We start from the raw sequence: 19,469 nt of genomic DNA on the forward strand, positions 1-19,469 counted from the left end.
CTGATTAACAGAAATTCACTGAACTGCAGTACACCATTTCTCTAAGCTCAATGGCAATTGAGTTACTAGAAAACCACCTGCCTTAGCTATCTGTTCTTAAATAGCCATGCAGCTGCCATTACCATCATACTTGACCCTTCTTCAATCACATAATAAGGGCTTGCCAACTTCATAGGTCAGAGTTGCGTTTTACAGCTGGGAGAGCAGAGACCGATGTTCCAGAGCACACACCTCTCCCACCGCTTAGCAGTGAAGGACAGAACACGCATGTAAAAGCGTACGTTAAAAATGCGTATCATCAGGGGCTGGAAAACAAACAGCTGGAAACATGCTCTGCGTTTGGAGAAAATGTCCACGAAGTAAAAGAGGCGCAGAATGGTCAGATGCGAGTTTTAATTCTAAACAAGACCACAGAGGGGAGGACTAAACGAAGAGCCTTCAGACCGGCGGTTTTAGCTGAACACAGTTGCTCAGGAAACTGTTGGAACACTGGGTGAATGACAATTCACAAAACATACAGTGCCTTACTGCTAAAAAATGGCAAAGCACCGAGACGTGTCATTTATTCCAAGGGAACGCAGTACTCTTCAGAGACCCCGGCAACACAGCACGGACCACTTGGTGCTGTCACCTCAGCCCTGAGCTCCGACAGGACCGCTGCCGGGGCAGCCAGGTGTCCCTGCTTCTTAGGAGTCTTACATATTAATGTCCCAGTGTGGCAGGGTAAACAGATGATAATGGACATGCCTGAGAGTTACTTTCAGGACAGTAAGTCTGCAAAAAGGATTAAATGAGTCCAGAAGAACAAGGCGCTCTTGAAGAGGAAGGCCTGCAGGCAGCATGGAGAAGACCACCTGGGCAGAACCCCTGCCTACCCCTTCCACCACACGGCCGTGAGCCCCTGCCAGCACAACTTAAAAAATTAATGTAAAATATGCTAAATGAATCTTCATGTTTCTGATATATTTTTTTTAAGTTTCTTTAAAAATACTTTTCTTTTAGGTGCTACAAACTTCATAGGAGAACTTCAATCATTTTTCAAAAAAAGTCCTAGTGTTAATAACAGTAATACAGTGGGCCTTTATTTTCTGCTGTTCCGCATCATTGAAATACGACCTATTGGCTATCCAGGTCTGATTTTACTTATTCTGAGTATTACTATTTTAAAAACAGACCAGATTTTAAGTGTTCCTGTCTGCTTAAGTAAAGTTTGGTTTAAAATTTAGTAAGATTCAATTAAATTTATTCATAGATTTCCTTTGCTTGGAATTTTTGTCTCCATCTCAAATTCCATAGTGACTTAGAAATGCAGAAAATAGGTGTTTTAAATAGTATACATGTCTACTGAGCCAATTAGGTTTTATTAACAGCTAAATCATGTATCAAGTTTTTCAGCTCTCAAAGTACAGACTTACATAAAACCCCTCAAAACGTTATGAAAAGTTGTCATTTACAGCCTAAACAGTATTTAGGTAAAGCAACACGTGTTTGCTCACAGTGTTTTTCAAACCTTTGTAAGCCTAGCTCACCACTGTACTTCCGTTCCAGGAGCAAGTGAAAGTGTCCCCATTACCAAAACAGTTAATAAAATCAAGAAATAAGTTTATGGAACTGTGGAAACGTCACTACTAATACACCTAGGACCTTGCAGACATGTGGAGTACCTCCAGTCTTCCCACTTCTGTGGTATAACACAGTGAAAGGTGAGGATGAAAAGGAAGTGGTAACTTATTACAAAATGGAAGTAAACCAAATGAGGGGGGAAGCACTTTACTGCCTTTACATTTATGTTATTATTAACTTTTTTCTTTAATGTAGTTATGGTACTTCTGTCTGCAAAAGGCCAGAATCAGAGCACCTGACGGATAAACATTATAAATCTGTAAATTTTCCAGTTCTGGAACTGAATTACAGATTGTGATTTATAAATATAAAACCAAATACATAAACAATGAGAAAATACCACACATGAATTACAGTACAGTAACTTGAGTCTTAACAAGAGTATTGCATGTTTTCATGATAAATCCATAACCATTGAGATGTGAAATGTAATTCTTCCCCTTCAAGAGCACTCAAAAATATATTGCAGTTGATCTTTTCACTCCAGGAGAGCATAAAGAATACAAAACCCTTCATACTTGTTAAGAATGTCAACGTTGGGGAGATACAGCTTAAAAAAAAAGTCATTTATAAATGAAAATAACAAGTGGCAACAGACAGCATTTGAAAATTCAGAACAAAGTCTTTTTCACTTTCACATATCATGTAACAAGTGTCAGATAAAAAAACAAAAAAACAAAAACCAAACAACCAAAAAAACCCAAGAAATTACCTAATAAATAAGTATCTGCTGCACAAAGCCACTGAGCTGCTTACCACGGATGGATTGACTAGTTTTTAATTTAATGCTTTACTGTGACTCAAAAGCGTAGAAAGAACAGACTTGCGTTTAAAAACAGGATTGAGGGTTAGATACAGGAGGGCTGTGTAACTTCACTGTTTACACCTCTACTGCAAAGAATAAAACATACTATAGAATTGTCTCACAAAACCATTTGCGTTGACCTCTGATAGTCCGATTCATCGGTTTACTCAGAGTGGAAATTGTATACATATATATATATATATTCTCTATAAATGCAGAATGTGATAGCCATTTTGTATTCCTAGTAAGGCCAGACTTATTTTTTTGCAGGTAAGAGAAGCAAGCAAGCAAGTAGTTTTGAAGAAGAGTTTCAATACCAGAATATCATTAACCCAAGCATTTAGATAGCAAACTGGCAAACCACAGACACAGGGATTTCTTCTAAACACAGTTCAAGCAAGATTTGGGTTTTTTTCTGGGGGGTGACTGGGACAAATTACAAACGCAAGAACAAAATCCATTAAGTTTTTGTTTGTTTGCTTTTCTAAACACAGATTACATGTATTCAGGCTGTTGACGACCTTCCTGGAAGCCCCTCAAGACAGCCCTATCTCCAGCTGTCATGCTGGAGAGTGAGTGGCCGGGACACCATCCTATTCCTTGTGTCATACTTAAAGTCAGCCGGGCTATTCTTTTCAGTTCCAGCAAACTGTAAAGCCTGGAGCACTCATGCAGCAGGGCATCCAAGAACTTCATCGACTGCATCAGGCTGCTGACACTTCTGAATGTCAGAGCAGATCATGATACTGATGAACTCCTTTTCTTCTGTAGGCAAACCCTCAATTCTTATGGTTATGTAATTACAGGGATAAAGCAGCTACAATTAAGTCCCAAACACACCTTAAACTAAAGGGCAATTAAAGTTTGACCTTACACATTATGCCAAAAGGCACTGCCATGCACTAATTTATATTAATAATACTGCAAAGATTTTGAGATAAATATGTTTTGAAATGATGTAACTGCTTGACTTTCAGAGATGGTAAAGCCTAATGGTGAACTAAAAATAAAAATGCAACCTAGAAGCAGGTTAAAAAAACAATAACTGTCTATAAAGAAGAATTCAATTGGGCATGTAGCAGAATCTTCGCCACCTGCAAACTTTCAGAAGTTTAATGGCCCTCTAAAAAGCAGTGACTCTCTCCCAAATGGCAGGATGCCTGTAATATAGGCGACGGTAAGAAGCTCAAGGTAATACACACCTTGAAACAGACCTGGAAGAATTTTTACATTTTGAATCATTTGGCTGCAGCCTTGGCTGGCTCCTTGCCAGTACCACAGCTAATGAAGGGAACCAAGAAAAAAACAGTGATAAAACCAGCCTAGCTGTTTGGAAGGGGAAGAAGGGATCAGGCAGCAGACAGATGGGAGGAATGGTGGCAGCCTGGCAGAAACAGCAGAGAGAAACAGAGCTTTAGATAAGCAGTTCATAGACAACAGTACCGAGCACACCGACTCCGACTTTTTACTGGTACACCAAAATTTGTTATGTCCCCTAGAAACAGGATCCACTTTTGAATCAAGAAAATCAACACACACAACCACCAAAAAAAAAAAAAAATCCCAATCAGGCGAACACCTTGCAATTCAGACTAGGTTTCACTGCTTTTCTTGTAGGCTTAAAGATCTATAGGAAGATTTTGAAAAATCTAGATCATGTACATCACAATTCTGTCTTCTATTTCATCACCACCTTAGTATATATTACTCACACTCAGAACATCATACAAATACACTATACAAATATAAACACAGTTATAATTGTTTAAGGGAAAAATGCTTTTTTATATATATGTATTAGTTACACATGGTTAATATTACTTATTAAAACATACAGATTCAAACCATGACCCACCAATTTTGTTATTACCCTATGAGATAATGTTTTCTACGGTCTTTGACTTAATCACATTAAGGGGCAGTTGTGCTCCTCGCTGCCTTGTGTCCCCAAACACTTACTCCCAGTTATGCTGCCCTTCTCCCACATTGGCACAAGCAGCCCTGCACAGCCAGCTCTGTCAGGGAAGAGAGGGGCTACGGGAAACCAATGGGGTGGGGTGGGGGGACACACCAAAAAAAAGCCCACACAAACATGTTGAAGTTTTGAAGTTTTCTCCTACCATGTGCCAATAAAAAGTAAGGGTCAACATTAAGCACTAGAAAGTGGAAGAAGAAAAGGACCATCTCTGCCAACTTCCAGACTGGTTTGTACTGCGGGACTGAACGGGAAACCACAGCATTAATGTACACAGGGCATCTTTCAGTAAATAATGATCTTTGCTTGGGTGAAGTGGCAGTCATGCTTCAGCCCACAGACAGGCTGCACCAAAACAGTCAGAAAAGCCACAAATTCAATTCATTTATCCTCAATCTACTGCCTCTATACAGCATTCTGGGGCATCAGCTCAGGTTGACAAAACTGTTCAGATACAAACATAGAGACAATTTCCCTGTATCTTTAAAAACTGTTTTAAGTAACTGAACACAGCTTAGCACTAAACTTACAATAAAATGTAAACCATCAGTAAATGCAAAAGTCACAGTTCATTAGCTTGCTCTAACCACAAGAAGACATTTTTATTATGCTAATTTATTTGAATAAACCATTAAAATATAAATCCAAATACAGAGTCTAGGCAAACAAATCTTATGGTAACTTTCGTGAAACAAAGCTTTCCCAATGAAATGGTAATTCTGCATTACGTGCAACTGCTTTCTTAATCTTCCTTGAGATTTCAACTTCACATGCCTATTGAAAAAAAGAACACAAGGGGCATTACATGTCCCACCCGCCCCTCCTGCAGGTCTCTGAAGAGTACTTAACATAAACACTAATTTATGGTATTACACTCCTGGACTTCAAGTATCTCAAATTCCACTTCAGGGTATTAGGCCAACTGCTGTTTAAATTATGTGTAAATTAGCTGAATCATGACCCTTCACTGGAAAAATACGCCTTATAGATCATGTCCTTAGGGAGTCGAATGCTGTAATGACAACTTACCACTGAGCTAATCAAGAATCAGAAAATGAAATTAAAATTAACTAAAGCAGAGGCACTGAAAAAAAAAAAATCAATAGTGTTACCCTGCTGAACCAGGTCATGCATGCTAGAACCTCCTACCATTTACTACTGCAGTACATTTACTGCTACAGTAAAAATAAATTCTAACCCTCTGCAAAATAACAGGGAAGTTGAAGCATTTTTTAACTTCACTACAGTGAAATTAGAACATGTTCACAACAACATGTTGATGTTTTTAGATGCCTTCACCGGTCAACATTTGATTTTGAAAATGTCAGTGATTAATCCCTGCCCTAAAGATTTGTGTGTGCAAGTCTATGCATCTTCTATGTAATTTCTGCTGTAACTTTGCAACACTACATTCTTCATTTACTCAGTAAGGGATGGACACTACAACGACATACACCTTTAAAAGCCCAAGGATTCAATGTTCTTAAAATAAAGGATTTTGCACATAAAAGCAGCTTTGTCTTTAAATTCCAGAATTCCAAATACTACATAAGCCTGCTGCAAATCAACAGAAGAATTTGTATCTAAGCATCTTAAATAAATCTGCTTCAAGTAAGCCTGTATCTACAAAATGATTCTGTGTTTTGGAGTGGTAATGAGTCCTATCAAGAACATTTTTTTGCCAATGCGTCTGGCTTTGTCCCACCCTGTCGAAGGAGAGACCCATGAGGTAGTCTTTTTCAAGTGCAGAGGTAAAAGTAGAATCCAGTACATACATGGGAGAGATTTTGAGCTGCTGTTGTCAGAAAGAACCCATCTCCTCCCATTTGTTCCCAGGCTACAAGATCCTTTTACAACTGGCAAGCTTTGATTTTTTAAAAGTCATTATTCCTCTCCAATGCACCTTTTTTCTTCCCTCTATTTTTTTTTCTTTATTGCATCAGCTCCCATCTACTCCATGAAAAAGTCTAAAAGTTAAGGACTTGTATATCTGTTGGTTTATTTTAGAAATCAAGTCAAGAATGACAGCCTTTCATCCCAACCATCCAGGAAATGAGAACCACAGGACTTGTCTGAGATGGAATTGGAAAGTAACACCATGAAGTCGGAAATGTACACACTGACTTTCTGAAAACCAGCAGCAACTGAAGTCATCCTTGGTTGTCCTATGAGATCGTGTCACAGCAGTAATTCAAAATCCAAGGAACTTTTACTTGAAACGCAGCATTTGCATATCACCTATGTTGGAGACATCAAGATACACAAAGGTACTGCACACTAGTGATCTGGTTTTGAGAAGTAATGAAATCATGCAAGTACTTTGAAGAGGCTACAACATCATAGCAATAGCTCTCAGTGCCAGATTAAAGGTAACCTTTGGGAAAGGAGCAGCATCAACAGACTGATTCAGCCTAATCTGACTTCAGCTCTACATATTCTCAGAGGTACTTCAATGGATTTTGGGATTTATAATCAAATGAAGTGAGATGCACTTGCTCTAAAGCACAGCGCTGCAACTGAAATAAGCAAGCCAGGAGAAAGTCTTCGTTAACCACTAGATTGCTAACAAATGTTTTTTCTTATCCTCACCTCAAAACAATAAAAATTTGCTACTTAGTTTTAGCTTACCTTCCTTTCACTGAACTAAACAAAACATTCAATTTTCCAGAGGCTCCTAGTTTCCTACCCACACTTAGAAAACATTAATTTAATGATTCGACAAGTATAACACAACCACTTCCCCATAAATAAACTCTTCTCCCTAACATTTTAAGTCCCCCAAATTTTGCCTTTTTTTCCAATAAATCAATGGAAACTCACAGCTACTGCCTTTCCTTTATCCAGACAAGCCTTCCTCTCTAAACAGAAGCAAGGAGACTGCAGCTTCAGTGCACTGTAGCAGTGTTTTCAATTTAAGCACTGGGTTATCAGTTGTGGAGATGGGAGGGGCATAAAAAAGCCCAAAAAAAAAAAAAAAACCAAAACAAAAAAGAGGAAAAGCCAACTCTGAAACACAGTTACTTAGACCACGAGAGCTCTGGGTCAACAGCTTGGTCCTCCCTCAGCAGCTGACTTCACGTCAGAGGTATTGTTTAATGGGGGAAAACAGACAGCAGCACCTCTCTAACCCACAATGTCTATAAACTGAGGCTTTTGGCTTTGTTACAAGCAGTTTAAATGAAAAAGAAACAAACAAACAAATCTACCTTGAATCTTTCATTCCAGTCTTAAAAAAACCCTCTACTCGACCAAGAAAAATTCAAGTATGTGCATAACCTTTTCCTGTAAAGCAGTTCACAGCAAGAATTAAAACAGCTTACCCTTCTGCATTCAAATTTCTTGCCAAGGTACACAGCGGACACTAATTCTGATGTGGAATAGATCACTCATTTGTCAACGTTTTTGAACCTTTGTTACTGCTGCTTTATAGTTTCGTATGTACTAGAATAAAAACAAACAATGACAGATATTAGTTGTGAACCAGTGTATTACCAAAGCACAGAAATTATTTTCCTAATTTAAGAAAATTAGTACAAACAGCTTAATGGAAATATATTTCACACATTTTAATACAATTCTGCTGGAAAGGTCTAAATCGGCTAAAATGTTGGGAGCCACAGAACTGTATTTTCAGATAGAAATTCTGATTCAAATATTTCCCCGTAACTTCCTCACCCACAACTGCTTTACACCAACAAAATAACCATTTAACACAGAGAACACTAGCTTGACCATTTATTAATTAAATTCCACTAAATATGAGATGCACAAAGCATGCAGCATTAGACCCAAATCTGCTCCTTTACGGAAAAATTGAATTGTAGTCTCATAATAATAAAGAGAATACTGCACTCCCACAGATGCTACAAAATGCGTCTGTAAAAATGGTACCACATCTTGCCTCAACGTAAGGAAGTTCAATCCACTCTCCTGCAGAACGAGGAGCCACCAAAATCTGTTTTTGCTCCGATTCCAGTTTTACCAGAGATCGGCATGTGACCTGGTCCCTCGTAAGTAACCACCCTGGCCATCACCCCTTGATGTTCTCCAGTTCAAGATATTCACAGAGGATTTTAAAATACTCTTACCCTCTTTACTGAATGCTCAGATTAGCCATACCAATTTAAATCTTGATTTTTTTGATGGTTCACTTTGAGATGTTTAGATATATTATTCCCTTCAATCCCCTTGGATCTGTTAACTCTCAAGTATCAAGACATCAAGACCTATAGTTTTACCTAGTCAGCAAGGGACAATTACTTCCCTGGTCCATGAAATGAATAAATGGCTGCACCTTCTATACGTTCCTTTCATTGTTCATCTTTTGCTGCCCTAGTGTAAAAACTCATCTTTGTGAGGAATATGAATGCATGCTATTTCTTTTCCTTCATTTCTTTTTTCTCTACTTCATTCCTCTTTTCCCTGACATGGTTGCTTTTTTTTTTTTTTCTTTCCACTTTAAGCAGGAAAAAAAAAAGAAAGAAAAAAAAACCCCACACAACCAAAATTCATCATATTATGCAGTCCTTCACCTGTTGGAGTGGGTCCAGAGGAGGGCCACAACAACGATCAGAGGGCTGGAGCACCGCTCCTGTGAAAACAGGCTAAGGGAGGTGGGTTGTTCAGCCTGGAGAAGAGAAGGCTCTAGGGAAACCTTATTGCAGTTTTTCAGTACCTACAGGGGGCTTATAAGAAAGATGAGGACAGACTCTTTAGCAGGGCCTGGGGTGATAGGACATGGGGTAATGGTTTAAAACTAAAAGGGGGTAGATTCAGACTAGGTATAAGGAAGAAATTTTTTACTACGAGTGTGGTGAAACACTGGCACAGGTCACCCACAGAGGTGGTAGGTAGATGCCCCATCCCTGGAAACATTCAAGGTCAGGTTGGATGGGCTCTGAGCAACCTGATCTAGTTGAAGATGCCCCTGCTTACTGCAGGGGGTTGGACTAGATGGCCTTTAAAGGTCCCTTCTGACCCAAGCCATTCTGTGATTCTGTGAATTAGCAAGAATACATTCTGCTTTTCATGGTCTTCCTGCAACTTGGTAAGCCAAGTCCAAAAAAGACCCCAAAAGTATGACTAATGATAGAGTACACTCGTAGAGTAAAAGCAGAGTGCTAATACATGAGAAACGTTTTCCAACAGGCTGTATACTGCACCACAACATTATAATTTTGCTGCCTTGTTACTCCACCAAGCAAAATGTGTGTCAATTTTAGTAATTATGCAATACATCACACTCACCTATTTCACTTGCCTCTACCATGCCTTTACAGCAATACCATGATAATAAATGCTGAAGGTCATATGAATAAGAAAATACATTCTGGAGTTACAACAAAGACTTTTTTTCCCTCGATGTAATGTGAAATACATCCTGTACCATTTCATCATCATGACAGTACTGAACTCAACAAGCAAATGCCATACCCTCAGAGTGATCTATATTTATTAATTTTTTTCTTCAAAAAAACATAATGCAAAAGGTAAAGAAGTGGTAATTTCAACTTTTTCAGATTTTTTGTTTCTAACCCAAATCTGTACTATTCAAGAGTTTGATATTCCAAGACAGAAGATAAAACCATTAGGCTACTCAGCATGTAATGACTTTGTGGCTCTACTTGAGCCTGCACAGCCAAGCACCTCCTGTCTCCCTGAAGACAGCAGCAGCCCTCTAAATCCTCTGCAAACTCTGGAATTAAAGGCAGCATCCATTTTCTTGTCTACTGACCCAGGATCCAACTCAGAAAACAAGTCTGAAACAAATATTTAAGTGTCTTCCACACCTAGATCGACACCTCATTCATGAGATTCAAACACTGCTTAACAAACACTTTTACTTGCCTCTCCCGACTTACTCTTGTAACTATAAGGTCACAGTATTCCAACTGTATTTTTCACAGTAAATGAATGGGAATCACTAACCCAACGGCTCTACTCATTTTTGCTCATTTGCAGTTCATCCTACAGTGCCTGGAGCCATTGACATAGCTGCCTGCCAGGAAACTGTTATTCAGAAACCCATTCATACTGCACTGTTCACAGTCACCGCAACCAATATTTCAAGTATTACATTTATAGAGCAGGTCTCAGTAAAAGGAATCGCATGTGCAGCAGAAACTTAAGGCAATTCACTGGTTATGTTCAAGGCACAGACATTTCAGAAACCACACAGGGAAGTTCTTGAACTGGAATTACCAGAGAAAGACATCGAAGTCCCTTTGCTGTGCTCTGTTCTTGTACAGACGCCAACAATTTGTCTCAAAGCTGAAGAGCTGCTGCTCTACTCTAAGTAGTTGACATAACAGTATTTGCAGCATTGAGTAGTGATACCTCCCCTCATCTACCCTTCTGATTGTTGTAATTAAAATATTTTTAAGGTCACTATATGTAAAAATTTTAAAGAATTTTTTCACTTACACATGGAAAAGATTTGGCAATCATGCACAGGTCAGTAATACCCCGTCCTAAAACAATACATGGGAAGGGAAGCACATGTAAGAAACTCAGCCACCAGAATACATCCCAAATTGTAAAAGTCCTACTATGTAGTGTAAGTTGTTCCTAAATATTCCACTTTTACTCTACCTTCAAGAGAGGGAAAATGTATGTCTCTTTACAATTATAGCTTAATAGAAGCGATGCTAATTTTGTAAGACACCAAATAGCAGGCAAGGCTATGAAATCTGTGGGAAGTACAGTGTGCTTGACATCATCTCGGAGCAAAATGTTCCAAATCATTTACACTTCACTCTTTGAAAACTCCTGGATGAATAGCCGGACTTGTCATAGTAGACACACACGGCGCATCTGGTGCAAATACATTTATCTTGATTATAGTATTAAAAAAAAAAAAAAATCCAAACCCCAAACCTTAAATCCACATGAAAGGAAAGTCTCCACAGACCCGAACAGTCCCAGCTAAGCAATCAGTCCTCCCCAAACTCCCCTTTCCAACTTTGTTTACACCCATCCCTGTCTATCTATCTTCTTCAGTTCATCAATGCATCCCCCTATTACATTCTTACAGATTTTAAATGAGATTAATACGCTCCTCTTTTTTTCTGCAAAATATTTTACGTTCTTCTTCTTTTTGCAGGGTCATGAAAATTACTGTTATAGATATTCCGGTCCAAACGATGTAAAAAAGAACCTGCTATTTTACAGATGGGATTAAAAGCCTTCTGTCTCAGCACTTTAGCATCTACCTATTTCATATTACAATTGGGCTTACTTACATACACATAAAGTAATGCTGACAATACAGATTTCTATAAAAAGCATTGGATCTGTGGTGTGATGTGAAATAATCCTGACTAAATCATAATGCTAACATGCAAAGGCCTAAAGTAAAGTCTAAGGTGGGTGACAGAAGAGAGAAAGCAAACCTGAAGTACTGAAAAGAATTACAAGCCACCTTGCAATATAAACTTTACAGCAGTTCCATAAAATAATGAGCTACAGCACATTAAGGAAGGAAGCAGCTAGAACATGGATTAGGTAACAGCAATTATATTCAAGTAAAAAAAAAACCTCTTGACAAGTCCAAGGGTTATCTAAATAATTTGCTGCCCACATGTTATTTAAAAAAGTTTGGGGGTGGGAAAGCTTTCAGAACTTTGATGTGGTCATAAGAGCTTTCAAGGAAAGAAAATGAGCAAGCCAATTGGTACAAAAATCAAAATCTGCTAAGCCAAGTTCTCCTCATAAGTTTAATTCAGTGAGCTGGATGTTTGGGGGCTTCTCAGGGAGCCAAGCTCTGACTTTAGTTCAAAATCACATTGTCCTCTATACAATGAAAAGACTAGGGGAAAAATATACTGAAATTCTTAAATTCCTAGAGTAGATATAGTCATTTCTCACACTTTAAATAAGAATCTATTTGCAAAGAGGAAACCAAAGATGCAGGCATTCTTCATCAGGGAAGAAATATCAAAGCGGAGTATCACTTAATTCCTCTGTATGACAGAAATTTATCCCAGGGGTATTTTAAGACGTCTAAGACTAGAGAAATGAGCAATACATACAGCCCTATCACAGGATGCAACAACTATTTTATTCCTACATTTTAATTTATGCCCAAATAACTGTTAGACTATCTCTGACTAGAGCAAGTAAAGCCTCCTCACAATGGCAGAGAAATCCCAAAATCAGACCACACCCTGAAGACCCAAAGGCACACTGAAGAAATGCAATCTTTCTAAAAATCCTACTTACCCTACAGCTTCTTGATAGGCAGCAGATCCAGTTAAGGATACACATGAATTGTTTTAACACATTAACACGGGATGCTTAAAACCGATTCAGAGCACAGCCATCTTCAGAACACACATTTTCACTTGTCTCACCAGGTATTCCGGCAGTGCATCACCCCTGGCAGGCCAGCAGCTGCGGGACTCAGCAGACACCATTCCTTCCTACTCCCCTAAGATCCCGGGAAGGAGTACAGCGGCATTTTAGTCCGCTAGCAAAAGTCACCGGCTAATGTGAATTACTCTGCTCAGCACAGACAAGCCAACTACGACTCACTAACTCGCCTTCAGCCCTGTGACAAGGAGGGATCTAACTGCCAGAATGAACAAAACAGTTAATGAACCCATTTTTGGTTTCAGGCAATACATTTCATATTTTGTTTTTTCTTGATAATGTAATGGATTTGTTGTTTTCTGCTTGTTTTTTATTATTCTCACTATAAATCGCCAATGTAAAAAACATGACTATTTACATGCTGCAGGAGTGCTGGACAACAGAAATTTTCATAAAAACATAAAAGAACAACAAAGCCTAAAAATCAGGCCAGACTAGCGAGTTAAGATACGGTTCTATGCTTATTTCTTATCTGACCATTAAATGTCACCTAACTGTGCCTCAATTACTGACCTGGAAAATGGAGATGGTGCGAGCGCACCCAGCTGAATGAGTAAGCAAAACACTCCTGGAAAAATCGGACACACACCCACAGGAGTTTTCAGCTATTGGTAGCAGGTATTTATTTTGGAGGACAAATTAAGTAGGGAAAGCTGAGAGAAATTAGAATATGCTTTGTTGTATATGTACCATGCATGAATAGAACTCTTTTACTGCTATACCTCATTCATTAATTTTAACCTTCGACAAAAATATTTGTTAGAAACCGAATCAAAACAGTTATCAAATAAGAAATCCATACAGTTCTACTGTGAAAACTAATACAGAGCTCCTTGCCTTACAATGAACACCAGCCTAGAGTTCATTACCTAAGAAATGATCAGACGTGTTTTTTCCTCAATAACCAGTCTTTACACACATACAACCCCCTTATTCTCATACAAACTGACTTGCTGATACACATACTGCAAGTGTTTTGGCAAACATAAACACCAAAGCTTGTCATGACAACTAACACATATTAGATGCCACAGAAACAAGAACAAGTCACTGACCCGCTAATATTTATATTCTGATAGAAGACAGCGTGATGAGAAATTTTTAAATGTCTATGGAGTCAATGAAAAAAATCCAACCCAAAATATTCAACTGTCAGATTTTTTTTAATTCCTGTGGAGACTTTTAAAAAGCTTTTCCACATGCTAGCTCCGGAACACCACAAATTCACTAAAACAAAACAAAACAAAAAAAAAAAACCATGCATAAGGCAGTAAATTACTTATGTCTTTGAGGAATTAATAGGAGTATGTATACATGCAAGCATATACACTTGTGTGTGTGTATACATGCATAGAGTAGCAATATGCAATTTCTCTGCGTTTTATACTTCAGTTGCTGATCTTAGCCATACTGTCCCAGAAAAGCCTCAAAAGCAGGCAAGCAATCTTTCCTTCAGCTGTTTATTCCTTTCCTCTTTAAAAGTTTGAGTGGGGATGAGTCAAGAAGAACAATGCAAGGCTCAGAAGCCGTTTTGCAATCACGAAACACAAGCTTCTTGATTTAGGAGCTGGGATTCAGAACTCCTTCCTCTGTTCACTTTATAATGTAATTATAGTATGGCTTCTCGCTCAACATGACTCATGCGAGACCACTTTTGTTTTCTGTGGACTCAGGCGTGTGAGGATGCCAAGAATCAGAGTTCCTCGCTGACAGTAAAAACACCTCTGCCTTCAAGAGCAGCTTTGCCCTCTGAAGCTGTTCTGCACTGCGCTGAATTTATTCCCACAGGATCCCTCTTCATTGTAAAAAAAGGTTTATTTTGTAACCCTCTGCAGTGTGGGATTTACCATTTGGTAAACACGGTTTCCCATACAGCTGCTATAGCTTGGCAAGTTCAAAGTATTGCTTGCACTACCCAGAAATACTGCCCATGCACGTCGACTGCAGAACTAGAGGCAGATTAAATCAGCCCCGAACGTATCACCACTGCAGAATTAACAGAGGCAGATGAAATGAGCCCAGAAGGTATCACACTTGCCATGCAGCAAGAAGCAGTCTCTACAGCAAGAGACATCAATGGTGCCCTCAGGGCATACTGCAAATACATCCCTCCAACTAGGAAATTTTGTGTAAAGGCAGGAAAGTCACATATCACTGTAAAATCATGAGTCAAACATTTAAGAAGAGCTGTTAAATATTTAACGGGAGGCCTCATGAAACATCACTAACAAACAGAGATTAAAGTAATTCTAAAAACCCGAACGAACACTTCAGTTGTACCAAGCCAAGTTTCAGTATGTACTCCAGACATCATTTGTTACCACAGTCAGAAAACAAAAGAGTGATTATAAACGTTGTCTGAAGACAGACATAAAGCTGGAAATGGAGCTAGAGGAGACATGGAAGGTGGAGAACCTACAGTAAATGACTATGCTAAACTTGACTCCCCCACCCTCTAAGCCTTGGGAAACATGGCTGTTACATCTCAAAAAGGACATTCTTGTGCTCAGTATGTTAAGTAAACAAAGCTGAGTGTTGAATAAGGAATGCCAGAAAAGTTTTCCACTTTGCTGACAGGCAAACAGAAATATAAGGCTGTGGTTAGGTTCCATGACCTATCACACTAATTATTCACTCCTGAAAAAGCTGTGTTTTTCGGGCTTTACCGAAGTCCAAATTGCAATACACAAGATTATTTTGAAATAGCCAACACATAAGCCTCATCATTTCTCTTCTCTTTTTTACAGGACTTCAAAACATCTGCACAGCAGAGACAATCCTATATTCAGCCTCACAGCCCTCCTCAGACATTTCAAGTTTGAGAAACCAAGGCATCATACAGATTAAACCTGAACTTTTCAGCAAGCACTAAACTTTATTCTCAGATTTACAACAGCTTCAACATTTAAATCCAGATAACTGATTGACACCTGCTCCTCATTCCGAGATGAACATTCATATATCACTATATTTGAGCAACTGGACAGACTGATTTTCCAGTGCAGGTTCTCTAAATCTAGCAGTCCTATAAAAACACAACCAAAACTAGAATTGAAATCTTTCTCTGTAAGCCTGCAGTCTGCTTAACTCAAGCTGATTAAAGGAAGCACATACTCTGCTTTTTTTTTCCCTTCTATTTTGATGGTAATTTTTATTTAAGCACTCTGACAAGTTACCCATTTGGGGCCAGTTTTAAAGAAAAAAAATTATTTTATCTGGTAATAAAAATTTGATTAGGCTTGTGATTTATAATTTTTTTTTAAAATAAGGCCAGGTTACAGATGACAGCTTGCCTAAATCCATGCAGCCCAGAGCTGCATGAAACAACCTAACTTGAGCATCGCAGCCCTTGAAAACATGATTTATGATGATTTATTCTTTCCACAAATGGGTATAGAGAGAAAACAGAACTCTTATGCCCAGAAAATAAAATTTCCAACACAAATACCGTAGCCTAAGCAGTTTTCTAAATGGCCATATTATTTCCCAATAATAAACTACTTTTACTCTGCATCCAGACAGAAAGTAGGGAGCAAATGCACTGAACATCAAAATACAATTTAAACTCCTCAGTCCTGGGTTTATGTAGGAAACCCACCCCAAATAATTTTAAGTTTTCCAAATAGTACATAAAAACATATTAAGAGCTCCAAAACATACAATACTCAATCCCAACTAACTAGTATCTCTTAACATAAGGTAGATAAGAGTTCACATATTGATATACAGTCACATTTGGAGCAAATGACAGTGGCATCACTTTGTACGAGAAATACCCTCAGTACAGAAATTACCCAAAGGATAAAACTGATACCTTATGATACCTTAGATGCATTAACTTTAATTGCTGCTGTTACCAAAACTCATTAATAGAAATTATATCAATATCTAGTGATTCCTTAACATTCGGGATTGCTGATCAAAATGCCTTCATTATTAAAGCTAGAGAATTTTGTACATTGACACTCAACCAACTGCTAAGGACTGGCAGGGTTCAGAATTAGCCCCTGCCATCTGCACATGAATATGTATCAAGTGTTCATTTGATTAGTAAAGAAGAAGTTACAGTGCTTACAACTAAAACACATAGAGCACCATTTAAAGAAAGGTTAAGGAAGTGATTTCAACCTACAGGATTCCTGTATCAGATATGACAACACTTTCAGAAGACACAATGACCCTCCAGATATTCTGCAGCATGTCACTTCTAATTAAGGCTTCAAACAACAATAACAAAAAAAAAAAAAATCACATCAGGATGGACAAGCTGAGAACTAGCAGTCGCCAACATGAAAGACTAACATTAGTGAATCTGTCTGAAGGCAAAAACTCCATCATGCTTCCAGAAAAAGCTGTGATCTGACCCACCACCTTTGCCCAAAAATCTGAATTTACATAATTCAAACTGAGGAATTCTTACCTCTCTTAGTATCTTCTGAGATCATACAGTGAACATGGCTGCCACATACTCCTCACAGAAACTCCTTCCCTGAGCTTTCAAGCTGTCTGACCACTAAGTTCCCATCACCAAGCCTCTCCTGGGCTGTAACAGTGCATCCCCGTAGATTTTTCTTAAAAGTTTCCTGTTTATTACTATTTCACAGACCTACACTTGGAAGCACTGTTGATAAAACCACTTTTGCCACCCTTAATGGCCTAAGCACAGCCTTGCACAGTTCTTCAGCCCCAGTCTGGATTTCCCTAATACTTCGTTGTATCTCAGTTGAGATTAGAACCACTTGGAGCACATGGGACCCTCCAGCCGCAACCCTGAACTTCTGTGGATCAAGGTACAGTGGACATCATCTGAATCAATGCCTCTGTCCCCTGCATGCTACCTACAGCACTCTCTCCATGTACAGAACTCAATGGTTTAACAAAAAAAAAAAAAAACAAAACAAAACACACCACACCAACAAAAAAAAAAAAAACAAAGAAAAACAACAAAACCACACAACCATTTCTCATCCTCTGCTATTCTATGTTATGACCGTGTCATAACATAAAATCGATAGATAAAAGAGAAGGAAAGGATAAAAACAAAGAAGAAAATAAGCCAAGCAACTAAACTAAGTGGAATAATGCAGAAAATGAAGCTCAAGAAAATGGGGGAGGTGGGGAAACGTCCAAGTTATCTACTAAATAAGACAAAGGACAGAGGCCTGTTGGAGCGAGTCCACCGGAGGGCCATGAAGATGATCAAGAGGGCTGGAGCCCCTCTCCTGTGAGGACAGGCTGAGAGCTGGGTTGTTCAGCCTGGAGAACGGAAGGCTCCAGGGAGACCTTACAGCACCTCCCAGTACCTCATGGGGCTGACAAGACAAGCTGGAAAGGAACTTCTTACAAGGTCATGTAGCGACAGGACAAGGGGGAACGGCTTTAAACTGAAAAAAAGGGAGATTTACATTAGATATAAGGACTATGAGGGTAGTGAGGCACTAGAACAGGTTGCCCAGGGAAGCTGTGGATGCCCCATCCCTGGAAGGGTTCAAGGCCAGGTTTGCTGGGGCTTTGAGCCACCCAGGCTAGCGGAAGGTGTCCCTGCCCATGGCAGGGGGGTTGGAACTAGATGATCTTTAACGTTTAACTCTTTAACCCTTCCAACCCAAACCATTCTATGATTCTAAGACATTACTTTGGAAATTATAATAGTGTTTCTCTATAGTGGATCATGGTTTTTAAAGAACCTCACTGTTGCCCTGCTCCTGGCTACACTTCAAGTGTTGGACACAGTATTATCATCTACCCTTGGCTGTAATTTTGTCCTTAATTAGAGGCATGGAGCATCCAGCCAACCATAACATGAACCATGACTGCCCCTGTGGATGGAAGCAATGCAAGGATTTAGCATCATGAGCTTCACTGGAAATTGCAAGGTTCTACCAACATCACTACTCGCATCGCAATGGCATCACATAGGGAGATTCACAGCCACCTTAAAAGAAAATTGGCTTGGTCAATACAAGACACAGTAAGATTTTAGAAGCACCACCCAGCTTCATCCTGGATATTTCTTCCTTTCTCAGGAGTAACCCAGGAAAGAAGATAAAGAAGTGCAAAACTGGAAGTTGCACAGCACAATGCACGGAGGAGTGAAGTTACAATATTTTTAGCATCCATAGCCACTTCCTTGCCATTATCTCAAATTGCCCTTGCCACAGAGACAAACTTTCTTTTAAGAAAAATCCTAATCACCATTAGACCCAGGTGGTGAATAACAATTGATGTGAAAAACTGTGTATACAATCTACTGCTTAAACTAAGAAACATTTCAGCATTTATTTTATCCGAGGTAAGATGGTAGAGAAAGTTATATACAGCACATCAATTGAAATTTCAATCATCAGATAGGTTTTAAATGTAAGTAAGTAGACTGTATCCAGGAAAAGGTGAGGGAGTCAATACAAAAAACCAAGACCACCAAACTCCTAATCTACATTTAATTATCAATCTCTAAAATAGATTATATAGAAATAATTTCTGAATCACTGCGTATTTTAATCTAAAAAAGAGATACTGTATAGGTACTTACACAATGGAAAAAATCCTTTAGCAAGATGTAAAATATCTTCTAAAGATTTTAGATGGGTTTCTCAACCATATAATCAGATACAGATTTATTGCAAGCCTAATACCTTTAAGATGGTTAAATTCAATTTTGTTCTGAAATTTTAAAAGCTCTCAGATTTTTATTTG

General features: G+C 38.7%; 1 protein-coding gene across 4 annotated transcripts in view; it reads right to left on the reverse strand.

Annotated features, from left to right (window-relative positions):
* GULP1 (GULP PTB domain containing engulfment adaptor 1) overlaps positions 1 to 19,469 on the reverse strand; it is a 162,981-nt gene that overhangs the window by 99,865 nt on the left and 43,647 nt on the right. For 3 of the 4 annotated variants that reach the window (XM_056349933.1, XM_056349934.1, XM_056349931.1), the window contains exon 2: positions 7,724 to 7,844. The exons of the other annotated variant lie outside the window; for it this stretch is intronic. The gene's annotated coding sequence lies outside the window, so the exon portion shown is untranslated. The remainder of the gene's footprint in view (positions 1 to 7,723; positions 7,845 to 19,469) is intronic. 4 annotated transcript variants of the gene reach the window in all.

Source organism: Falco biarmicus, chromosome 8, assembly GCF_023638135.1.
Source record: "Falco biarmicus isolate bFalBia1 chromosome 8, bFalBia1.pri, whole genome shotgun sequence".
NCBI lineage: Eukaryota > Metazoa > Chordata > Aves > Falconiformes > Falconidae > Falco > Falco biarmicus.